Source organism: Aspergillus japonicus (assembly GCF_003184785.1).
Source record: "Aspergillus japonicus CBS 114.51 unplaced genomic scaffold BO86scaffold_11, whole genome shotgun sequence".
In the NCBI taxonomy this organism is placed as follows: domain Eukaryota; kingdom Fungi; phylum Ascomycota; class Eurotiomycetes; order Eurotiales; family Aspergillaceae; genus Aspergillus; species Aspergillus japonicus.
The window spans coordinates 210,915-218,737 of record NW_020291648.1 but is presented as its reverse complement, the minus strand read 5'-3'; positions in this window follow the sequence as shown (position 1 = coordinate 218,737).

Here is a 7,823-nt window from a genome sequence, read left to right as displayed (position 1 = left end):
TTTTAAAATTATTAGTTGTTATATATATTTAATAAACTTTTTTAAATTATAGAAAATTTATCCAGTTATATTAATTATATAATTAAAACCGGCCTGTTATATTAATAATTTTAATTTTTTTAAATATATATTACTTAAGCCGCCTAAAATAACTAATAAAACCTTTTTTTAATATAATAATAACTAAAAAGTTAACTATATTTTAAAGTTGTATATAGTTTATTACAGTTAATATTATATACCAGTCCTCTAATATCTTATCTATTAGAAAAGATACAGTCTAAAGAATAATATATAAATCTATTTATCTAATATTAATATATCTAATCTTATTTATATTTTTAAATATTATAAATAGTTGCTATATTAATGTTTATTTGTATATTTATTTATTTTTTTATATTTAAAAATATTAATTTTTATATTTTTTATTCTATATATTTTTTATATTTCCAATTATTTTACTATTTTATATATTTTGTTAATTATAACTTTGTATATTTTTATCTATTATAATTTTAATTTGTATTTATAGTATTTTATATATCTAATTATAATAAAAATATCTATTTTAAAATATAATATATATAATATTTAAAAAATTAATATTTATTATTAATAATATTCTGCTGTTTATTTATTACCTCCGCCCTTTATACTGCCTGTATAGCAGAACTTTCTATATTTTATATTTTTACTCTTCTAAACTCTTTCTTAACTTAATTATTATAATTAAAAATATCATAAACTTTGTTTATCGCCATAGCAATCTTTACAAGAAGTTTTTTATTTAGCTAAATTTTATAATTATAAATATAAAATAATAGTAAAATATTAAAGGCTTATTTAAAAAATATTTTAATTAAATTATAATATTAAAAAAAAGTTTTTATAATTTTTTATTACTTTTACTTAGTAAAAGGTAATTATATCTTTTTATTAATTATTTTTTTAATTTTCTATAAAAAAATAATAAAAATTTTTAATTTTAGTTTTTTTAAGTATTGCTGAAAGCCGGCTGCTTTTGTTATTATAATTTTTAAATCAGCTATTTTTAATTTTTTTTAATAATTAGTACTTTTAATAATAGGTTTTTTTTTAAGTTTATTTTTTCTACTTAGGTATAATACTCTGTTTATTTTAATAAATACTTTAATTTAATTAATTATATAAAATCTAGTCTTATTTAAATTTTATAAAGTTTATATTTAAATTACTAGATTTAGTTTTTTATTTTACTATTTTTTATTAATTTTTTTATTATAGGGGGGCTTGCTTTTAATAAATTATTTAAATAAATTATAATTATATTTAATATAGAATATATTTTTTTATAAATTAAAATTTTTTTACTATATATTAACTATTAACTTTTTACTATATATTTTTTAAATTTAAAAATTAAATTATTTTTTTATTCTGTATTTTTTTAGTATACTTAATTAATCTTCTGGTATTTAATAAGGCGGGGGGGTATTATTTATAAAAATCTAAATTAAATCTTATTTTTAAATAAAAGTTTATTAAATTATATTGTGACGGCTTATTAGATTAATATAATTCCATTAATTTAGTACTATTTTAATAAAATCTTAAATATAGAAAGAAAAAGAAGAAAAAAAGGCAGTTATATATTTTTCTAGTATTATCTTATCTATATATATATATTAAATAAAATAAATAAAGTAAATAAGTTAAACTAGTTCTGTTTTAATAGCCTATACTAGATCTGTTTTATTTATTTTTATATTATTTTCTAAATTAGCCTTAACTATCTGTAAGTAAAGGGTACTTTTTAGATTTATTTTAAAATTATTTTTACAGTATAATAGTAGACTAGGTATATTTTTTAAAGTTGTATATAAAATTATTATTAAAATAATTAAATTTAAAGGCTTTTTCTGCAGCAGCTTTTAGCTAAATTAAAAAATATTTTAAAAAATTAAGGCTTATTAAATAAAAGTTATAAAAGTTTTTTAAAAGTACAGAAGTATTTTATAAATTACTAGTAAAATACTATATTAAATCTATTTTATTTAAATCTTTTTATCTAATTTAGTATATTAAGTACTTTTCTTATATATAAAAATAAAAAATTTTATTTATCTTATATTTTATATTTTTATTTATATTTATTAGTTTTATTTAGTTTTAAGTTTATTTTAATAGTAGATTGCTAGTAGATACAGGCTGAAGCTTTTTAAAATAAAATACTAAATATATTTTAATATTAATAAATAATTATATTTAAAAGGTGTTTTTTTTTACTTTAAAATTTTATAAAAATTATATTATTTATTAGCTAGCTTTTTAAATAATTAATTTTAGTTTTAGTTAAAATAATTAATATATACTCTATTTTCTGGTTGGATTAAAGTTTTTTTTTAGTAATAGTTAGCTTATATAGCTTATTATTTTTAAAAATTAGTAATATTAGTTTTAATAAATTTCTAAATATTTTTAAAATAGATTATAATACTTTAGATATAAGTAATATTTATACTTTTTAATCTAGTATCTATAAAAAATTTTTAATTAAATAATAATTAAAATTAATATTTATATTTTATTTAAAATAAAAATATTTTAAAAAATATATATAGTAGATAAGCAGTAGTAAAGTCTATTATTAGCAGTACTTTTAATTAGTTATTATAAAAATTATTAATAAAAAAAATTAGTTTTTAAACTAGATACTAGTTTATATTTTTAGTTTATTTATTAGTTTAAAAATAGTAAGCTGTAGAAAGCTTTAGCTTAATTTAAAAAATATAATAAAACTTTTACTAAAATTTTAAAATAAACTAAAGTCCTCTGTTAAAAATAATAATATTTAAAAATCTAATTTAAATATAAATAAATTTAATAAATAAATAAACTATATTCTATATAGTTATATTTTTTATATATAAAATTAATACTATTTATTTAAAAAACTAGTCTACTATTATATATACTATATTATATTTTTATATATTTTTTAATAGTATATAAAAATTTATAGATATATACTACTATAGTTAATTAGTAGCTAAAAATAGTTAAAATAGTTTTTATAGCAGCTTTTTTTAGTAGTTTTTATACTTATAGATTATATAGTTATTTAAATATTATTAAATATTTTTATTTTAAATATTTTAGTAGTAATATTATTTAATTAGTTTAAAAATTTTTATTTATTTAAAATATATAGTTAATAGCTAATAGTATATTTTATTTAATAGTTTAATTTTTAAATTTTTTTTATTAAATACTACTAGGTATTTTTTATATAGTAATAAGCTATTTTAAAAAAAAGTAAAGACTGTCTAGATTATTAGTATTTTTTTACTTTTAAATAAATTTATTTAATTTATAATTAATATATAGAATTTAATTAATTAGTAGTAATTTTTTATTTAAAAAAAATAATATAAATATTATTAACAGTTATAAAATTTCTAAATCTAACTATTTAAAATATAATATAATTTAGTTTTATTTTTAGTCTATTAATTTATTAGTTTTTTTTTATTATATAAGTATATCTGCCAGTATATTTATTTTTTTTAGTTTATATTAAATTTAAAAATAGTATTTAAATAAAAACTTAGCCTATTATATTTATTAAATATTTAACTTTTTTAAAATTATAAAGTATTTTAATACTTTATAGTTAATAAATACTTTAAAAAACTTTTTTTTCTACAGTTTTTTTAATTCTATTTTTTAAATTTTTATAAATTAAATAATAGCTAATATTTTTTTATTATAAATATTATAATTCTGTTTAGCAGATATTATAGTTTTTAAAAAAAATAAAATAAAATATTATTAGTTATTAATATATTAAATAAAAATTTTAATAATAGTTTTATCTGTAGTATCTATCTCTAATCTGGTAGAATAAATAAAATTATAGTAGATTAGTACTAGTATTATAATTAAAATATTTTTTAAAAATTTAAAAACTATTTAGTATTTTTTATTTTATATAAAAAAGTATTTTTATATATAAACAAAGTTAATAGCCAAGCTAATTTACTATAATTTTTAATAAAATATTAATAAAAATTATAAAATTTAAAAAATAATTATACTTTATATATAGTTTTTAGACTACTTTAATTTTTAATAATAATTATTTTTTCTAAATCTATTTATATTTTATCTATTAAAATAATAAAATAATAAAATTTAATTTTAGTAATATAAAATTTATATTTATAAATAGCAGCTTATAAATCAGCTTTATATAGTTTTTTAAAACTAATCTAATATAAATCTAATATTTAAAAGGGTTGTTACTATAGATAAAAATATTATTAATATAAATAGTTATAAATTTATTAAAATATTTATAAAAAATTTTATTTATTAGTTTTTAAAATATAGTAGATTTATTAATTAGTTTAAATAAAAAAACCTTATATTTAAATATACTATATTAAATTTGGAAAGTAGTTAGATTTTTTAAATTAAAATTTATATAAATATAGTAAAAATTTTATTTAATATTTAACTTTATAAATACTTTAGCTTATCTTAGTTAATTAATAGTTTTATTAATTAATAATAGTAAATATAAATTTTTTTTAATTAATATATTAAATTTTTAATAGTCTATATATATATAAAGTCCTTCTCCAGATTTTTAGACTATTAAAATAAATAAAGTAAAAAAAACAGAATTTAAAATAATAAATTTTTTTTTTAAATTTTTAATAATATAGTATTTTACAGCTTTTAACTTTTCTACTGTTATTTTATATAGTTGAAAAAATCTAAATAAAAGTTTTTTATTTAGCTAAATTTTATAATTATAAGTATAGAATAGTAGTAGAATATTAAAAACTTATTTAAAAAATATTTTAATTAAATTATAATATTAAAAAAAAAAGTTTTTATAATCTTCTGTTATTTTTATTTAGTAAAAAATAATTATATTTTTTTATTAATTATTTTTTTAATTTTTTATAAAAAAATAATAAAAATTTTTAACTTTAGCTTTTTTAAGTATTATTAGAAGCTGGTTATTTTTATTAATATAATTTTTAAATCAGCTGCTTTTAGTTTTTTTTAATAATTAATATTTTTAATAATAGATTTATTTTTAAGTTTATTTTTTTTATTTAAATATAATACTTTATTTATTTTAGTAAGTGCTTTAGTTTAGTTAGTTGTATAAAATCTAGTTTTATCTAAATTTTATAAAGTTTATATTTAGATTACTGGATTTAGTTTTTTATTTTATTATTTTTTAATAATTTTTTTTTGCAGGGGGGCTTGCTTTTAATAAAATATTTTAGTAAATTATAACTATATAAAGTTAATTTTTATATAAAGTATATTTTTTTATAGGTTAAGACTTTTTTATAGTATATTAACTGCTAACTTTTTACTATATATTTTTTAAATTTAAAAATTAATTTATTTTTTTATTCTAAATTTTTTTAATATATTTAATTAATTTTCTGATATTTAATAAAGTAGGGGGATACTATTTATAAAAGTTTAAATTAAATTTTATTTTTAAATAAAAGTTTATTAAACTATACTAATTAGTTTTTATAGTAGTTAGGTAAAATTTTCTGTTTTACTAACTATAATTTTTCTAAAATTATATTATAAAATTTTAGATTTAATACTAGAAAAAAAACTTTTATAAAAGGTTTTTTTTCTACTATTAAATTAAAATAAATTATATATATTAGAGGGGTAAAAGATCTTTTATTAAATCTAGTTATATTTTAAATATTTTATAGTTTAAATAATTTTATTTTTAAAAATATTTTTACTTTAACTATAAATTTTATATTAATATAAGTATAAATATTTATTTTAATATTTACTAAAATTTAGGCAGAAACAGCTATTATATTTTTTAAAATTAAAATTTTAATTATAAAACTATTTTTAAAAAATTTTAATAAAGTTTTTAAATTAATATACTACTGGTTTATACTTAGTATATATAAAATAAAAACTTTTTTTAAACAAAATTTTTTATTAATATATTTTTAAATTTAGTTTTTTTTATTATCTAAATTAGAAGTATTTTTTTTAAATAATTATAATTTAAATATTTAGATTTTTTATAGTAGAAGTATTTTTCTTTAGTAATATAGTATAGATTTTTTTATTTATATAAAATCTAAATAAGGTTCTAGTTTTATTTTTACTATTTAATAAAATAATTCTACTACTTAGATTATTTTTTTAGTTTATAGATAAGATTTAATAATAGTATTTTATATTTTTATTAATATTTTTAAAAACTCTGGTATAGGTAGTAGTATATTATTTAAAATTAATATTAAATTTATAAAATTTAACAGAAGTTAGTTTTTTAAGCTTTAAAAACAACTTTTAGTAAAAATTAAATTTTTTAAATTTTTAAAAATATCTGCTTTACTAGCCAGGTAGTAAAACTAAATATAAAAATTATAAAATTTTTATTTAAATATTATTTTAAAAAATATATATTTTAGTTTAGTATTCTGCTTTTAGTTTAGATTAATATAAATTACAGCTAAATAAAATAAAATATTTATTATATTTTTAAAAAATTATTTAGCTTTAGTTTTTAATTTAAAAAGTAGATATTTATAAATATTACCCTTATAATAACTAGCTATATAAACTTTTTATATAAATAAGTTTTTATAATAGTTAATATTAGCTTTAAATTTTTATTTAACTGTTAGTTTTTAGTTTTTAAAAATAATACTTTTTCTATTATTAAATATTAGGGGATTAAAAAGTTTTATAGTTTTTTTAAAAAATAATATTTTTTAATTTGTACTAGTTACTAGAATTAATACAGTATTTTACTATATTTTAATTTAAATTATTTTATTTTTTAAAGTTTTTTTTTAGCCTTTAATAGATTAATATTATAAAACAGTACTTTCTAGTTAATTTTTAACTAAATTAGTTTTTTTTTAGTTTATCTACTTTAGTTAATAGTTTATTAATTTTTTTTTTAAATTTATTATGGGTTTTTAACACTAACTTAAAAATATATATAGGGTTTTTTTTATAAAAATTATAAAATTTTTTAGCTGTAATATTTTTATTAGGGGTTTTACTAGTCTTATTTATAAATAAAATTAGTTTTTATATTTTTTTTTTAAATAATTTAATTTTTAATATATTTTATATTATTATAACTACTCTAGTTTTTTAGTTTTAATACTAGTTAATTTAAAGTTTAGCTTAATTTAAAGTCTAGTTTTTATTTATTAGTTCTATATAGTTTGTAAGCTATAGTAATAAAATTTTTTTAATTTTAACAACAGTTTAGTTATATATAAAAATTTTTAATTTTTAAATTTATATTTTTTTAGATTTATATTTTTTAAGACCGACTGTTATTATTATCAGCTTATATAAAAAAAAAACTTTTTAGTTATAATAAAAATATATATTTTATATATTTAATTATAAAAAGTTTTAGAAAGTAGATATTAAAAAAAGTAATATTTAAAATTATATAATAGCTGATTAGATTAATATAATTCTATTAATTTAGTACTATTTTAATAAAATCTTAAATATAGAAAAAAAATAGTTATATATTTCTGCAGTATTATTTTATTTATATATATATATTAAATAAAATAAACAGAGTAAACAAGTTAAACCAGTCCTGTTTTAGTGGCCTGTACTGGGTCCGTCCTGTTTGCCCTTACAATATTAATTAATTTTTATAATAGTTAAATAAAACCTTCTACTTTACCAGCTATAGTTTTTTTAAATTTAGTATTAAAAAAAGATCTGTATAAAAGGCCTTTCTTCTACTATTAAATTAAAATAAATTATATATATTAAAAAAGCAGAAA